The sequence below is a fragment of the Aptenodytes patagonicus genome, chromosome 17 (assembly GCF_965638725.1).
Source record: "Aptenodytes patagonicus chromosome 17, bAptPat1.pri.cur, whole genome shotgun sequence".
In the NCBI taxonomy this organism is placed as follows: Eukaryota; Metazoa; Chordata; class Aves; order Sphenisciformes; family Spheniscidae; genus Aptenodytes; species Aptenodytes patagonicus.
This window is the reverse complement of record NC_134965.1, coordinates 4,456,477-4,474,727: the sequence shown is the minus strand read 5'-3', so window position 1 is coordinate 4,474,727 and position 18,251 is coordinate 4,456,477. Positions and strand designations below refer to the sequence as shown.

Here is an 18,251-nt window from a genome sequence, read left to right as displayed (position 1 = left end):
AATCCAACCCGCAAGAGCGGCCACGGATTACTCTGTGCCATTGTAGCACTGCTGGGGCTGGTGAGGCATTGCTGCCACCACTGCCTACTCACCTCCCCGCAGGTGCAGCCAGCCCCAGGCTGACTCCCATCTCAAACACCCAAGCCATTAAAAAATAATAATTGTAACAATCTGAGACTTCCGAGAAACCACGACATTTAAGGCTCTTTTTCAACATTCAGTGAAGAAGAATCTCTCCCTTCTCAAGTTGAAAAACAAACCCTTTCTCTGTCTTTTATTTGCTAATTAAACACATTCATTGTACTCAGATCTCATTTTTTGTGCATAATGTTTTGCCCATCTGTTTGATTAAAAAAGAACCCAACCACCCAGCTTCATTAAGCTAATTAGACACATTCAGCCATTGGTTAATATTCTGGAGTACTTTACAATTATTCTCCCCTGTTATTAAATCTCCTCTAAGGATTTTATTTTTTGTGCTACACTCTTTATTAGCCAGCACCCAAGTCAAACTGCATTTGCCCACTCCTTACCCACATACAAACATCCCACCGACTCCTTCAACCATTTGTGATCCAAGACACACAGATAAATTTGTGCCTGGATCTGACACTGTTCAGTTCACTCCAACCTCAAAACACAGCATCTTCTCCCTCTGTGCAACAGGAGTTCAATGCTGCCTGCCCAGGGACCACTGTAGGATGATGAAGTGTTAAAAAGAGCACCACAAATTCTGTTTCCTGGGGAGCTGTGTCCAGCTGAAGACTGTAGGATTATTTATCTTTCAGGGATTTCTCTTTTCCATATTTACTCCCCATATGAACTTTTAAAGGGGAAAAAATCGTCTCAGAAAGGCTCGGGACCACAGTCCGAGATGGACCACCCTAGAGAATGAAAACTAACACCAACTGAACTGGTGTAGCAACAGCATGGCAGTGTGGCATCATGCAAGTTAGCTTTGCTGGCAGTCCCGCAAAGGCTTCTATGCCATCTTCTTAGAGTTAAGGTTTCTGTACTAAGTTGTGGTCAGGCAAGCTACCACAGCAGTTCCTGCTCAGCCTCAGAAACGATCACAGGACAAGGATCCTTCAGGACCAAGCAGCGTGGGCAGGCAAAGGGAAAGAATGGTACTAGAAGGACGGCAGGAAAGAGACTGAAGATGAGAGAAGCAGCATTAAGTCACCTTGTCCTGGGATGAGCAGAACTAATGACTTGGCCCCTCACTGTAACATCTTCCCCCTCTACCCAGCCATCCATTTCCATGAAAACTTGTAACAATACATCTTTGAAGCTTTAACCACTGAGAGACATTTGAGTCCAGGAGGACAAAAACTCCAGAAGCTGATGGGTGGCAGGGTGGGAGACAGGACTGACACACAGAGATACACAGCAGATATATGGCTTGTCTTTTACATAGGGTCTGGTTTCAGAAGGAAACCAGGTTAAAAAAAATTGGAATACACTTTTTTTTTTACAGCAAGCTCTGATTTACACAGTTCTAGTCCCACCTCCTGGCCCCAGCTGACACCAAGACCTCCCATCTTGAGAAGGAGCTATAAGAGATAATGATGAAACTCTGCACTCACATGCATTATGGACTTGTGACAGTTCTTCCTTCCTGAACCAGCCCTAAGTTTGAGATGTAGGTCAAGAGCTTCTAAAAAACAAGCCAGCAGATCGTTTATAGGAAAAGCCATACTGAGTCAGGCCACATATCCACCTTGCCCTGATTTCTACTTCCAACAGGGGCCACTAGCAGATGCTCGGAGGGTGCTGGTGCAGAAATTAAGAGCTTAAAATAGTAATGATAATCAGGAAGAGTTTAGAGTTTGTCCTCCTGACAGCGCCTCCCAGCTTTAAGCAGTCACTCAGGGAGCCCTGAGAAAGCATCTCTGAATTTGTCTACCACCATTTTGAAGCTATTTATTTTTTCAGCCTCCACAACACTGTAGGGAATTGAGCTCTGCGACATGACAAGCACTGCACAGAAAGCACTATTTGTGCCATACCTGCCAGCCACACAGGCCCCCCCCAACACCCATCTCATATGGTATTAGAGAAGATAAATCCCACACACACATTCACTACCCCCCACTGTGGTAGACCCCAACACAAGGTCAGCAGGAAGCCAACACAAATACTCTGTACAGTTTTACAGAGCAAGAAGGAAGGGCAAGGGAAGAAACTGTCCTCTTCTATTTGCTTCTGCAATCCCAGCCCAACCTCTGTTATTTGGACTTAGAGAAAACAACCAGTGTTCATTCTCTTAGTATAAAAGGTGGTTACACTTGCAAGAAATCACTTGGTGGTAATTTAACTGAAGGAAGAAGAAATTTAGAGGTTGATGCAGCTATGATTTGACATGGGGTGGCATGGGGCCTGAGGAGAACCTTAACAACATTTCCTTCAGGCCAGCCTGTTCTCCTTGCTTCACACTGTAATTAGCTTTCCCTTTTTGACATCCAGGCAGAAAGCCTAGACTAGCACTTGAAAATTTGGCCAGGTTATTACAACTTTTTAATAGCCTGGCAACAGCACCAATTAATATAGGGCTCACTGCCCCACTGTGCTTAATGCTGTAAGGCACACTGAAAGGCAAGCCTCAGCTCAAAGAGCTTAAAATCAAAGCAGGCATTAAAAAGAGCTTAAGAAATTATCCCCAAAAGGCCAGTGCATTTGAGCAAGTGCTGAACTCCCTTGAAAGTCTAGCCCCAACTGGCACCTGCACAAACAAGCCTACTACGTCTGTTTAGGGAGCAGCAGCAAGGAAAACCCTACCAAGTGACACAGGGCTATCCTCTGAGGCGTGATTTTTCAAAAGGTTCATACAACATACAGCATCTGTGACAAACTGACCACTCAGTAGATGAATCATACTCCCAGATTAAAAACAAAAAAAAGACATTTTGCTCCTTCCTTAATGCTTCATTTGTCTTCCAGGTTTGGAGCCTTCCAAGTTCAAGGTTTCAACTGTTTCTCTGTGATCCCAAGGTATACCCTGCATGCTGTTTATAAATGACAACGTGAAAGTCATCCAGTTACAGGCCTCCAGAAGGTCTTGAAGGCACCCAAATACCATACTCGGGCTGCACATAGAGCTCTTAATTTGGCTCTGTGAGACTTGCCCAGGGAGCATGATACAGAGAGCTCTGAAAAGCTGCAGCAGGGTGGGATGATGAGCTCCACACTACCCCTTCAGGGGTCCACAGCTTTCATGAAATCTTATTCCAGCTAGACTGAACAGCCAACAGCTCTGCCACCCTCCAGAGAGGGAGGGATGTAGGATCAGGCCTCATTCCTGACAAGCTCTGCCTCCCTGAGCACATGGCCTTCACCTGGGGAGATAACAAAAATGAAAGGGAGAGCACTGAGGGCTGGGTCTGAGGTCCTGGGAAACACAAAACAAGCTGCTCTTCTGCATCTCCCATCATCAGCAGTATTTCTTTATCTTAGCCTTAAGGAGAAATTAAAATTGCCAAGGACTAATTCAGGCTGTTCTTAAAAGTGCCACCAAGGAGTAAGTGGGCTCTGCTGCACATCCCACCAGCCATGCAGGAATCGAGGGACAAACAGGCCTGGAAAACTAATGCCCACACTAGTCAAACTTGAGAGCAGTGCTGGCTTTCAGCCAGAAGTTACTCCAGACATGCTCCATGTCCTGCATCTTGGGCTTTGGCTGCTTTACACACTGCTATCCTCACTCATGTCCGCAGCAGGGACAATGATCTTTTCCCTCTGCTGAAAGGGCCACAGGTTCCAACAGGAAAAACAAGGCTGCAGATTTCCAAAAGGACAAATCCAATGCTTCACTTCCCTAAATTCCCTTTATTCAGGCTGAATCCGCCTCCGGGCACCAACTCCAATCACCTTCCCAGCATACCAGTTCAGGGAAACTGGTCAGTACCCATGGGAGTGGGAAGCACCATCCCACCCACCCATTTGGGAAGAAAGCAGCAGCCTCACAGGGAAAGCTGTCCCCCATTAACCCAAACAGTGCAAACAAGGTGGTGGCTGGTCCCATCTCCCTACCACCTGATGAACAGTGTGACCCAGGAGATCTGTGCCAAAGCTGGTAACAGCAATAGCAACCCCATAGCATTATGTGACCTATGGATTTACATCCTCCAGTGAAACCACCAACCCCCCGCCAAACCCAAAAATCCCTTCAGCGGTTTCTTCTTGGAATCGGCCAATGCACCAGCCAACCCAGAGGACAGGAGAAAGATGCTACTGCCTGGGAGAGACCTGCAGCAGTACACAAATGCACTGCAGAAGGGACACCTACCCTTCTATTTGCTCCCCTCACTTCAAAAGAAAAAAGCTTCCTTTTTGTTTCCCTTAAGAGGATGTCTGCAGCTAAATGAACACATTACAGCAGAAATTTTATTCTTAATTTGTCCCTTGGGTGTTTTGCTGACCCTACCAAGAACTATATTTAAATGTGCAATTTCCTGGCTAGGCTCATTTGCAGTCCCTTCCCCTCGGCTGCCTGTGCAAGTCTGGCCCAGAATCCAATTAGCTACTACCACCCTTTAAATCAAAGGAATTAAACCTCAAACAAGAAAAATAAAATTAAGGATTTTAATTACATCATTCTTATTATATGTCTAAATACCTACAATTCCCATGCTCTCTGGGAGGTGGGCTTGAAAGACTAGAAAAGTAACAAGTTTCCAAGCAGACGAAATTGTAGCCAGAACAAACAGTTTGACAGGAGAGAGACTCTGCCCACCCTAATCATCAGAGCACATTTGGTTTAATACACTGCAGAGCCAGATGCAGGACCTGCCTGGCACCAGGGGAAGGAGCAGCTGCTCCCCAGCATCTGGGAGAGGTGTGGCAAGCCCAACAGCTTCCAGCTTCATACATGAAGGAGCAGCTGCAGTCCACCTGGTTTTAATGCAAGGAACCTCCTTTCATCAACATCTCCCCCAGATGCCTGGGAGGTGTTATCATTGCAGTTTTCAGAAGAGTCTAAAGCAAAGGGACCCAAAGCCCACAGACACTTTGGGCATCCTTTCTGCTAGGGTCACAGCTTGTGGCAACTACAGTATGGGGAATGGGACAAAGAACAGCAAGGCTGTGGTTTACGCTTGGTCAGAGACAGCCATCTCCCACAGACAAGCCCAGAGAGCACCCAGCTCTGTTTCTGAATAAGTGACACAGAAATCAGAAGACTGGTTTGTTTCTGGGATTTTGCTGGTGTCACACTTAGTCCTTGACCAGTTTCAGCTGGTCAGTGACAGCCACTGCAGAAGCTGTACTGTGTTCCCAACAGCCCCAGTTTTGCACAGGAACAAGGCAAGGAGGATGTGGATTCCCAAGGCCGTATAGCCCAGGTCTTCACCATGACAGAGGGGTGTTTCACTCCTTTCCTTGTCACGTCCTTTCAGGCTCCAGCTTTTGCAGGTCAGGTCCCCAACTGAGTGTTGCTGTGGCTGTTCAGACTTAACAGTGACCTCAGAGCATCTTCAGAGTCCCTTTTGGGCAGGCTTCTCCACACCCCCTCCTGCTCAGCAGCCTGTACTCCAGCTCTTGGCTTCCTGCCTGCCTCCAGGAGCTGCTCAGCTGATCCCCACAAAGCCTTTGGCTCTGGTGAATCTCTACAGGACTGTCTAGCCAGAGGATGGGGCTGTGCAGGGCAGGAAGAGCCAGGCCCTGTGAGGTTGGAAGCCATCAAGAGAGCAGACATGCCATTCGCCTCAGAGCTGGCTGACTGCAAGTGCCTCAGCCTGGACACTGAGTTCCCAACTGCCAGCACTGCTTAGCCTGGGAGATACCAGGGCTGCAGAAAGGTTCAGAGGAGGTCAAGGACTTTGGAATAGCCAAGCTGCTGCTGGAAATGGTGCTTCTCAATGTCAGCAAGTAAGGAGTGGCTGGGGTGACTTTGCTTCAAGGTGTTAACTGACCAGGTACAAGCAAGCTGCCTTCAGCAGCTGGCAGGAGCTCAGTCCATCCTGAACAGTGCAGTCATCTGTACCTGCTCCTGAAAAACACAGGCCTCCTGCCCCTCAGGAGCCATACCTGCCACCAAATCAGGGGGCTGCAGAAATCCCACAGATGAACCAAAAAACTCTTATGAGAGAGTGTTAGACAGCTCAGCCTCCTGGGGAGTGGAGTAGGAAGGGGCTTAATGAGAGTCACAGGCTTCTTGCCAGGAAAGTAGAACAAGAACTGCAGAGGCACCGAGTGATCCACAGGTCATGACAGTGGAGCAGACAGCTTCAAAGAGGCTCAAATCAGTACACTTGCATGGTGGGACAGGGATTCTCTACAGAAGGGAGCACTGCCAAAATAAATGTATTAAAGCACAACAATGAAATATCTTTCTTCATTGACTCCCCAATCCCACACCCTTCCTTTAGAGGGGAACAGATACACAGGGACAGAGCTGTCAGACACTTTTGCAGAAAGCCATCAGCTAGGAAGAGCAAACTCCCCAGGAGATGAACTGAGCCATCCTCTTCTCTTGCATGCAGCTACCCTGACAACCTGCAAAGACACTCTGCTCCCTAACATGCTAGAAACCAGTTTGTGAGTGTCAGCACACTTCTAGGTTAATATGGGACATGAGAGGAGAGAGGGAATGAAGGAGACTGATTGTCTTAGACAAAGAGACTGGAATGGATTTCACAGCAGGAGAGTATTTCAGGCCAAGGAAATATTTATTCATACCTAAAGACCACGGAATATTAAAGACTCTGGAAGGTTTCCTTTCCTCCACAAGATCTTAGTGGAATGAGACTCTCAGCACTTTGCAGTAACCACAACACACCCTCAATGAATCCACGTGTTATCCAGCTTGTGTTTTTATCCAGCTCACAGCAAAAACTCAAAAATACCTCGTCATTGCAGCCATGCCATTAGCAGGAGGCTGGTGCACCCACTGCAAGCAGCGAGCAAGGGTGAGCAGCCTCAGCCCTGAGAGCAGTGAGGGCCAGGGACGCCTCTGGGAATGAAGGGAAGGGGCTTCCCCAGGGAAGCTGGGCAGGCACTGAACCAAAGGCAGCCCAGCAACACACTGCTCTGGAGTCAAATCAGAGACATCACTTCAGCTAACAAACAGCCCTTTGGCCTTGCATTCCCCAGAGCATCTGCAGTTCTTTGACTTATCTGGAGGCTTATTTTCCATTGCTGTGGCATTTCAGACACAGTTATCACCTGTGCCTGATGCTAGACAGAAAACATTGGTCCCTGCTATGAAGTTTATGCTCTTAATACTGGTTTTGCTCATTCATTTGGTGGCTGGGAGGACATGCCACATAAGAACTGATTCCCATGGGTGGGGTATAATCTTATATTGCCCTTTTGCATCTGTGATAATCATTCTGGATGGCAAACAGATAACAGTGGCATTCGTGTGGAACATAGCCACTTTTTGGCTCCTCGGAAACAGCAAACTCTGAAAATTAACAAAAAATGCCAGTTCCATTCTGCAGTCTGACTTAAATCAATCTATCTGGCATTAAGGAATGGAATCCCGGCAATTGCTATGAATAAACCATGCCTTTTTACTATTGCTTCAAGACAAATTACAAGCACTGCTCACATCAATACTGTATGAGAAAGGAAAAAGCAGAAGCCTGATTAGAGTACGGAAACATGCTAGAAGAGATGCCTGATCTCTCTAACATGTAAGTGCACAGTAGTAATGTGGCCTGACTTGCCAGCTGAGAGCACTGAAGTTCACAACCACTACTACAGGACAAAGGCAGGCAAAGCCTACATCACACCCTTGAATGAACTGGACTGACCTGACAGCACTGTAGAGGAAGCTACAAGCCCTCAAGTTTGCATAAAACCCTTCCTTCTGCCTCTTTCCTCAGATGTTCACACTTCCCCAGCCTTTCCTCCACCAGCACTGTGCACATTAGGCAAGCTAAGCCAGAGGACCTTGTTCTCACCATTCCAACAAATCACACCCTGCACACGCAGTAACCCCGTACCCCAGCCCTGAGGCAGAGGCACACATTTCTGTTCCCTCTGCACCCAGCAAGGGTTGGCCTGACAAGCTGCACTCAAGACATCTTCCACTTTTCCAGGCCCTTCTCTCAGCCTGGGAATGAGGTGCTGACACAGCAAGGCAAAAAAAATTCATCTCAGGTCTGTTTTACACTCTGCCTCACAGAGCTGGGAGCTTCAGATATCATTAACCTTTGTCAGTCCAGTTACCTGACAGCTATACAAGGGTCAATCCGGACTTCAGCACCAAAGCATCTCATCAGTAAGAGGTCAGTGGATGAACCTTCTGTCCTCATACTGCCACCTGAGGCAGGCACACCATTAGCACAAGCAGACCCAAACCCTTGGTTCCAGCATGAATATCACAGAACAGCACTACCCAGGCAGCATTACCAGAAGCAGGTGTTAGGAAGTGCCAAAATTAAGACTTGTCTAAGTGGTTGGCTTATGCACCTGTACTGTAATAATTTTTGTCACAGGAACACTGCACCAGGTCCTGCTGCCTTTCAAGTGTCTTGATTTCTTTGGCACAGGTCTACCACCTTCTGTATCACCAGGATCCAGACCCAGTTCTCTCTCCTTCCCTCCGAGTTTTTCCACACTGATCTGTAACTATTCATAAAAGACAGGGAGGGAAGCTCTGAAGAAGCAGAATACACTTTTCCAAGGCAGCACTCAACTCCCTTGAGGGGCAAATCCATCCTTTTTCTTTTATGTTATCATCAATCACTTTTCACATGCTGCAGCAAGGAAGCCTCCTTCCCTAATAGAGCTGTGATTCACCCTCAGATCACATCCTTCCCAGGCTCCCGATAAGGAGGCAGCTCACACATCTTCCAGCTTCTTGTCCACAAACAGGCAAGGCCTCATGTACTGGGGTTGTATGAGGAGAAGGGAGGATCTGGTAGCAGACATCCAGCATGAAGCAACAGCTACAGATCCTCTTCTAGCAGGGGTCCCTTTGAGCATCCCAATTTCTCTCTGAGCGCCCACATCAGAGCAGCAGACCAGACTAAGACCACCAGCTGCATCTAGCACATGAGGAGGTCCAGAGGCAGGAGAAAAGCTCCAGTGATGCCTGCGTGTTGCCAGTACCATGGTGAGGAAGCACAAAGGCAGCAGCTAGTTGAGTGTAACTTGACAGAGCTGGATGCAGCAGCAGAACAGCATGGGAGCTGGTAATTACAGCCAGCCTCCATTAGGTATGCATTCACACACTACTCTGCAAAGCTGTGCTGGCACATTTTTTTTTTCTGCTGCCACCCGATTCCTTCAGCTTTATCTACTGTAGATGTGACAGCCTGCAACTGTGGGCTTCGTAAGGCTGTGCCTATACTACTTGTATATAAAAAAATCCTATCCTCACCAGCTCTTCTGTGGTTTTAGGACTCACTTCTATTCTATAGAATAGAAGCCTGAACTACTGCCTAGAGTGGGAGGGGGGGAAGAAGAGACAGACAGCCATGATAAAGTTTCTCACAACTAGAAGGGATCAACAGCAAAAAGTCTTTGAGTTAATATGTACGCCATGCAAAAGCAGGGAAAAACCAACACAAACTATGGGGTGGCTAGTCCAAGATTTGCTGCACTCACAAGACTGCAGAGATTATTCACAATTTGATCTTGCAACAGAGGGACAGCTGAGAAACAAGCCACCAGAAGGAAGACTGCAGCATCTGACTGCAGAGCACTGCTCCAATACCGTACTGAATTGTCAAATGTAGGCACTAAAGGCCAGGTCACTAGAGTATGGTGATCTGACACCCCTTGGTACAACTGATTCACACCTTCACCACAGTCACAAATCCAACACTAACACATCCTCAGAAAGTGTTATGCAGCCTGGGCTTCCACAGCACTTCTTTATTCCTCCTTTTCCCACCCCAGCTGAGCCCCTCATGTCTGCTCCTAGTTTAAGCCCCATGATAAGCACTCAATGTTTGGGTCTATCTGTGAACTGGAGCTCCAGGTTACCAAGGAAATTTGTAGCCAGAGGAAACAACCAAATGAGTCTTCTTTGTGTTAATTTAACATCCTACATACCAGTAGGATGTTATCAGCCCTCTCCAGTTGAAAGCCTTGTGGGTCTGTAGGACTTGCTTCTGCATAGCATGCTTAGAGTTCAACAGCCATACCAGAAATCTGTGTAAAGTGAGAATACCAGACACAAGATTTTTTTTTTTCCTCTGAAGTTGAAGAAAGTGTTATCTGCATAGCTGTGCAAAGTCCAGAGTCTTGCCCTGCACAGTTTGCCCATGGGAACAGGGACCTAACATCCATCCAAAATGTGTCATTAACACTTTGTCCTCACAAGGTCACACAATTATGGGGCCACTTGGCTGAAAAAAACAATCAGCACACCCCAGAAACATTCACGGGATATTGCACAGGAGCTGCAGGTTTCAGGGAGCTGCTCTCTTCCCACCACCTTGGCACACAGCTCTGTGCTCCTTATGGCTTAATACAGACCCCTCTGCCCCATCTCTGCTCTGCAGCAAGGACTCCCATCAAAACCCCAGGCTCTGCTGCCAGCTGAAAAGGATGAGAGTCCTCCTCACTTATACTGGTGTGAGTGAGTAGAAACTACTGGAGACAGGAAATTGCAGAAGGTAGCAAAAAAAAGTGAGGTAATGAATTTGGGTCCACTGACCTCAGGGGAGCAGTTGCCACTCAGCACCAGTATCAGCAGAAAGGCTGGACTTCCATGGCTTTCCTGCTTGTCCAAGACATACACATGGCTGTTCTGCAGAGAGTACAGCATGGGAACAGGAAAAAGGGAAAGGATGCCTCTATCTCAGAAAGACACATATTCAAGTGCTGCTCCAGCAGACAGTGGCACATCACAGCCTCACTGTTTACACTCACACCAGAATAATTAGAGCAGTCACTGTTAACTAGCTAGCAACTTTACCATAAACTCTGAACAATCCTGAAGAATTAATCACAACATTTCACAGCCTTCCCTGAACACAGCCACCAATCTGCAGAAACACTGAAACCACCCCAAGACAAACAGGCTAAATTAATCCCACATGGCTCCTGGCAAAAAGAACTACAACTATTCAGAGGTTTATTTTACTCACCCTAAAATAATGCCTGCCCAGGGCAGCAACCCAAAAGAAACAAGTCCTCAACAAACCACACCTTTATCCACAAGGCATGACTCAGCTCATGTGCTGGGTGCCATCAAGAAATAAAATACAAGGGTTCATATTCAGCCAGGTTCACTCCCTAAACCAACAGGTTTCTGGGCTAAGAAGCTCCCAGCTGCCACGGGACAGCCTTCTCCTTCAGCCGCAAACCTCAGCCCACTGAGAAGCTGTGTCCTCAAGAGGTTTTCACCTTTCAGAACTTCCCTATCCAGGGACACCAGCACATGAAAGCAATAAAAAAAATTCTCCAATGTCATGTACTTGACACTTATGACAAATATTTATGCTTCTCCCTCTGTTTCTGTCCATATCACACCAAAAATAAAACTGAATACTGCAATGGAACAGGAAAATGTTTCTAAAGACTTAACTCAGTAGGAAAAGTGACTAACAAATCCAGACTGCAAATCCCTAAGCAAGTTAGAACTGCAAGTTATGCAGTGCTTAACTGCATAATGCATTTATGCATTAATGATTGCACCCCATCATTAATGATGAAGTCTATAAAATGACTGTATTTTTCTAGGGTACAGGGGAAAAAGTAGACTGGAAAGCAATACAGTAGCTGGAAAATAGGAAAGATTGAGTCACATTTTCAGATGGATTTTTTAATAGCCCTGATGTTTGATTCTGAAAAAAAAAGCTACGCTTGCTAATTCATAGTAACCCTTGAAGTGAGGCACAAGCCCCCCCTAGGAACCCACGGGAGACCTCATTGCTTCACCACATCTCTGGTTTCATCCCTTCCCCCCATCCCTGTCACCAGGTGCCACTTCTCACCCAGACCAACACCAAGGGCCCCCATCTGTAGGACAGGCAGCTCCGGGCCTGAGGCACACTACACTTGCTGGTGCAGGGCTGCTGCTGCCGCCCAGGGCCTGAGCAGCTCCATTTCTTGACAATTCTGCAATATCCTCCAAAGGAATCTGCAACATCCTGGTCTGGTGCAGATGTCCTTAACTGAGCATGTTTTTCTGTGATTAAGGACTCAGTCCTTAAAGCCAGCACCTGTGGCCAACTACACAAGCCTGAGAAACATCTGAGTTTCTGAAGAGGTGGAAACACACATGTATACTTACACCTCACCCACCACCACAAATCAGCAGCCACCCTCCCACACATCCATGAAGTCACTGCAGCTTCTTCCCACCATTATCTTTCAGATTAGTATCCTACCCCAATTTATCAATTTTCAGGATTTCTTCTCTTTAGAAGATTTCAGACATTTTTCTCCAGCCATGCTAAGCTTAACCACTGTCTTAATTAAAAGAACATGCTTGACTACATGACATTATTTAATATCATTCATTTATCTGCTGTACCCAATGCTTTGATGCTTTATCTATCACAAACATCACTAACTAACCTTCAGATCTGCCATGGTGACTGAGTTATGTCAGCAATTGCTTCTGTACACTTCAATGCCCCCCATTGCTTTTACAGCCAGCCACCCATATATTTTCTGATGACTGGGTCACCTCCCTGCACATTGGATGCTTGCTTCTCAAAGCAAGTGACATCCTGTGCCAAAAAATAAAGGACTGAAGATCAGAGGAGAAGAAACCATGAAGAGAAAGACATAAGAATTTTGATAAGGGTTACCATATACTTAGTTTTCCCCAGGCTGCTTTCCCACCTCTTAAGGCACAAGCCAATAACATTTTCTCATACCAACTTTATACTTGGCTTTTACACTGACAGCTCAGGCCTTGCTTTTGTCCAAAAGGCGAAGGGGTAACTTGCCTCCTCACTGGTTCTCAAAGGGACAGGCTCAGCTTCCTGTCTTCTCCAACTGCCAAACTTCAGCAGCAGTGGCAGGGCTGAGTAGCAGCAAGCATCTGCCAGAGGCTGTGCCGGAAGAAGTCTCCCCCCACCCCAAGTTAGGGGTGGGTAAAAACCCACCCAGAAGCCTTGTTTGCCCACCCTCCTTCACACTCAGGTGTCAGGAGAGCTCCTACTACAGCCTGATGCTGCCCAAAGCTGGGCTCTGCTGCTGACCTCACACAAACCATTTTCCCTCCCACCTTTTGCCTAACACTGTGTGCTCAGCATCCTCAGACTCCCAAAGCCAAGCACAACCTCCCATGTAAGCAGAGCCTCCACCCCCTCACACCCAGTATTTGTCAGTGCTTTGAGCTGCTGAACAGACCCATCAACACTCCACCTGCACTTTAGGGCAGTAATTGGTATGCTCTCTCCAGGCATCTTCCCAAGGCAGAGTAATTGCACATATTGATTTCAGATGTTATCAAACTGCCTTCCACAACTCCAGCACAGACACTATCCTCACACTGAGCTCCCCACCAGCACACATCCTTTCCCCTTCACTAGCTTGGCATGCTCTGATTTGCATCAGATCTACCCTCTCTGCCCCTCAGCTAGGCAGATACATACTCTGGAGACCCAAACCACCCTGCTTATAGTCCGCAGAAGCCATCCAGCACCCCCAGCCTTTTCCTGAAGCCTCTTACAAAAGAAGTTTCTCCTTCCCCTGCTCCCGGGTAGCATTGACCCTATAAAGGCTCTTCTAAGGTCAGCACTAACACTTCACAGAAGATTTGGCTTTCAGTCAGGTCTGTTCTTTCCACAGTTCAAGAGAGGCTGGCAGAAACAACTGGGTTAATACACCCTTCAGTAACTTCAGGGAACAAACACCAGCAAGAAGAGATGCTGTACTCCAGCAAGCAGACCCTTGGCTGAAGTACAGAGTGACACACTCAGCATAGTGCCACCTCTTCAAACCCAGCCAAGGTCTAAACCATAACATAACCTCTTGTGGTGACCACTACCTAAGCAGTGCTTCTTCCTCCAGCAAACAGAACACTGCTGCACTGTCCTTCCAAATATCTCCTCTGCTGCAGGCTGACAAGATTCTCGCTGTAGCCACCCCAAAAGAGCCCGTAAAGGAAGAGAAATCCCACAACCCCTTCCCAGCAAAAGAAAGTTGGGCCTTGAAAATCTGGTTAGCACAAGAACAATTGTAACAGGCAAAGACATTTAGGGTTTAATGAACAACCCAATTAGGGGGCACAGGGCATCTGTGCCCCTAGCAGCACAGGCTCTGAAAGCCATGGCAGAAATAAAGCACCAACAGGCTGTGTGAAGCAGTGGGGGCACCTCACTGCTCTCTGGGGCAATGCTAGAACAGATGAGGTCCCCTTGCAGCTCAGCTCCAGAAGAGGCTCTGCCCACCCTCTCTGGGCCAAGAGCTGTCCTGGGAGCATATACACCCACACATCTCCCACTCCAAGCATGCCAAGCTCCAGCCCACAAGACATATCCCAAAAGCAAGGAGAAGAAATAGCTGGAGACAGTTCCAGATTGAAGGCACTTCATGCCAGTGAACACAGCTTGCCTCAAAAAAGAAAACTATCAGGACCCAGTGGCCCAGCACCTACTGTGAAAAGCCCAGCCTTCATACCATATCAAACAATAACATGCCTGAACTCCTCGCTGGAATGATAAGAGGCTGGTGCTTACGCTCCTGGTTGCTAAGATCTGGCCTTCTCCAGGCAAAAGCCAAGGGAGCAAGCCTGGGAAAGCAATTTATTGCTATGCCTGGAGATTAATCCTAGCCACACCACACACCCCAGCCTGAGCACGGCAAGCTGCGCCATGTGCAGGGACATGTTGGTGCATGACCCCAGCACGCTAGCTTTGGTTTTTCTCTTTAAGCAACTGAGATAACGGCTCTCCACTTACCTTATCCACTTTCAAAAGCAACACTTCAAAGCCATCCCGTGTCAAATGCCAGAACAAATTGAAGCTGCCAGAGATGCCTCACAAGGAAGAGATTAACACATTATGGGAAGTGGCACTCTAAGCTTAACTTAGAATCACAGACTATTGTAAATAGAAAAGCAACAGTTTCCTATTAAACAAAACCTTTTCTATTAAGTTAGAACTACAACAGAATGGTGATTTGACCTTCATCAGAGCAGCTGAAGAAAGTGACATCCCTGAAGGATCAGCAGCTTTCCTTGTTCACAGCATACAGACCTTTGAGAGCTGAAGTTTATTCTCCCTCAGAGCCAAGGTAAGCAGAGGGAAGATAAGCCCGTGTTCATGCCAGCCTGGCTGCAAGGTGTGTGCTCTGAGACACTGCCAGGGCAGGACAGCTCAGACCAAAGCACTGACCCAAGAGAAAATCCAAACTCTGAGGAGCTCAGACTGATCCCCAACAGCAGCAAGGAGGATTAGGAAGTGCTGACAGACCTGCATGGAGCTCACCACACTTCTTACCTTCTCCTCCTTGAGAAATGGGCAAGAGATGACTGGTGTGACAGGAAAACTGCTCAAAATCCCCGTTTTTGGAAGGATTTTTTTTTCCCCTCTCATTTATTTCTGTGTTTGGTAAAGCAACAGCTCTGGAGCTGTGGCTGCCCAGCGCAGTCCCAGCCCCGCTGCGGCAGCGGCGAGCAGCTCCCCGCAGCCCGGGGGGGGATGAGGGAGCCGCCCGAGCACGCCGGTCCGGGAGAGCCCACACGCACCGACGACCTGCCCTCGGCCGGCGCACACCTCCGACGCCCGGTGCTCGGATCCCACCCGCGTCCTGCCCGCCGTGCCCCCTCCACAGCCGCCGGGACGCTGCCCGCGAAGGAAACCCGCGTGTGTCCCCCCGCGCTGCACCTGCCCCAGGCCGAGGAGGGGTCGCGGCCACAGGCGGGCGACCCGCGGGGCGGGCAGCGGGGCCTAGGCGGACCCTCAGCCGGGGCGCGCGGCCCCTCACGCCGCCCGGCGGCGGAGCCCCGGCTGAGGCGGCGGCAACGGCCCGCGCCGGAGGGGAGAGCGCGCGCCCGCCGCCCCGCGCTCACCTGTGCTCGGCTGCGCCCGGCGCCGCCCGGCTCCAACGTGCCTCTGTTTGCAGCGCCCGGAGAAACTCGCCGGCCCGCGCCCTATCAGCGCGCGCCGCCCCCGCGCCGCCGCGGCCGCCCGCCCCCCATTGGCCGCGCGGGGCCTGAGCCCCCCGCCCGCGGGGTGTAAATAACCGCCCGCGCGCCCGCTCCCATTGGCTGGCGGCGGCCGCGCCTCCCGGGGCCCGCGCGGCGGCCGTTGGTCGCTGCCCGGCGGCCGCCGTGTGGCCGTGAGGGTGAGGTGGCGTTGGGCGCTCGGCGGGGGGCACCGGCCTGTCCCTGCCCTGCCAGGCACAGCCGTGGTTTTGAGGCAAAACCCCCCTTTTTCGGGGGCGTGTGGCCGTGTGGTGACCAACCAGAGGCACACCTGGGCTGGGGGCAGGCTCTTGGGTAACAACACGGGGATTTTTGCCAATATAACCAGGCAAAGCGGCGCTGACAGGGCAGGGAGCGGAGGGTCCACTGGGCCCGGGCTGAGTGACGGGGTGTGAGGCATGGGCTGTGGGGGACAGCGAGGGGACAGGCTGTGGGGACAGGATGTGAGGGACACGGTGTGGGGACGGGCTGTGGGGGACCCCGATGGTGTGGGGATGGGCAGCAAGTTGGCTGCTCCCTGGGTCATGGGCGGTCGGGCTGTGGGTGCGGGTGGTTTTCCCGGTGCCGAAGCACCGTGCCCATGTTCTCCCCTGGCACCAAGGAGGTGGTGCTGAGAGCGCACCTCTTGGGGCAGGGTGGCGGGGTGCTGGCAGGGGGGCACCTACTCACCCTTCATGTGGCTGGGTGTCCCCTCATCCAGGCTCTGTCTCTAGATTAGTAACAGTCAATCCTCACCGTACGCACAAGCATCTTCTAAGGCTTATGGCAATGGGGAGAAACACTGCCCATCAACTAATTCCACTGCCATCACTCAAGGAATTCCTACAAGCAAATGCCCTCTATGTTTCATGACTCATCTTTCAGCTTTTATTTTTCCCCCCGCTCTCTTTTACCTACTTGGCTCACGGTTGACCATGCCCCGGGTCGAGGGGTTCCCACTGCAGCCCCGCACCCAGCTGTGAAGCGTGTTTCCTGTGGGATTCGTGAGAATGTTGATTTTGTGACAAGTGACTCGCGGCCGGGCTCGCTGGGCTCCGCTGTGACCCCGCTCGCGGTCAGGGTCCCCACCGGGGGATCTTGGCTTTAGCTGGAGAGCAAGAGTTGGATTAAATCCACATCCTGACTCATCCTGCTGCTGACTTGTGCTCCTTCCCGCTGTGACAGCAAACGGATAGAAATGCCTGTGCCTACTTCCAGTGGGTCTCAAATAATCCTCTGCTTTGGAAACAAATTAATTTCTTAACATGGGTTTCATGTCTCAAAACAACTCAACACATTAATAATGCAGCCTTTGGTTTACTACCAACTTTGTTTCCCATCCCAAAAAACCCTTGCTCAGGTTGTCACTGTGTTTAGAGAAGCATCGAGATGTAATTAAGAGGCACCAATCATTAAAACAGCAAAGTCGTCTGTAAGCCTCGCAAAGACCATGAACTTTTTCACTTACTCATTCTGTGGGTATGTGTATTTGGTCAGACGTACCCTACTGCAATTTACCATGTGCATCCAAGTCTTACGTTTCTTGCAGAAATGTGCTTTGTCACCCTGGTTGGTCATACGCAGCTGAGCAGCTCTCTGTGGATAAACAGGTTTATCCAGGGCTAATGCCCTTTCACTTCCACCTAGAATATTTGTCCATTCTGTTTGCCAATTTTCAGTCAAAATACTTTGAACTGAAACGTTTTGAATTTCGCTTGAAACCTTTGAGACCTTATTTGCCTACTGTTGATCTTTAAATTGGCTAATAAAATAATGGATCCAATTATATGACCGCAGCATACTCTGTCCCTTTATTTATTTTGCAAGGAAGAAAACAAAAAAAATTTTTTTTTTCTTTAACCAGCAAGCTAAAAATCCAGTACTTGTGTGGTTCTAAACTTGACTATTAAAGAATTGTTACATTCAGCAAAATGATCCCTGTTAGAAAGCTAGAAAGGATTGTTCTTTCAGCTCGTCAGAGAGAAAATCCAGTGAAGATCCTCCATGAACAGGAAACACTGGGGCAGAGAAGGTGAACAGCAGTGTGATGTGAACCAGCAGGAGGGTGGCAGAGCCTGCCATATTTTAGAGTGAACAACAAATGCGTTTTCTAGTTTTTATTATTGGCAATTTGTCAGTTAGTCTCTTTCAACATATTTTATTTATAGTTCTGACAGTATTTCTGTGGTTTCATGTCTTTAAATATTAT

At 48.8% G+C, this 18,251-nt stretch overlaps 1 protein-coding gene across 5 annotated transcripts in view; it reads right to left on the bottom strand.

Moving 5' to 3' along the window:
* The window catches only part of CAMKK1 (calcium/calmodulin dependent protein kinase kinase 1), a 115,322-nt gene extending 99,305 nt beyond the window's left edge, over window positions 1–16,017 (bottom strand). For 4 of the 5 annotated variants that reach the window (XR_012996662.1, XM_076354258.1, XM_076354257.1 and 1 more), the window contains exon 1: window positions 15,929–16,017. The gene's annotated coding sequence lies outside the window, so the exon portion shown is untranslated. Of the gene's footprint in view, window positions 1–15,356; window positions 15,382–15,928 lie in introns of those variants that run through there. The other variant, XM_076354260.1, reaches the window with a different exon arrangement.
* Window positions 16,018–18,251: the final 2,234 nt, after the last annotated feature.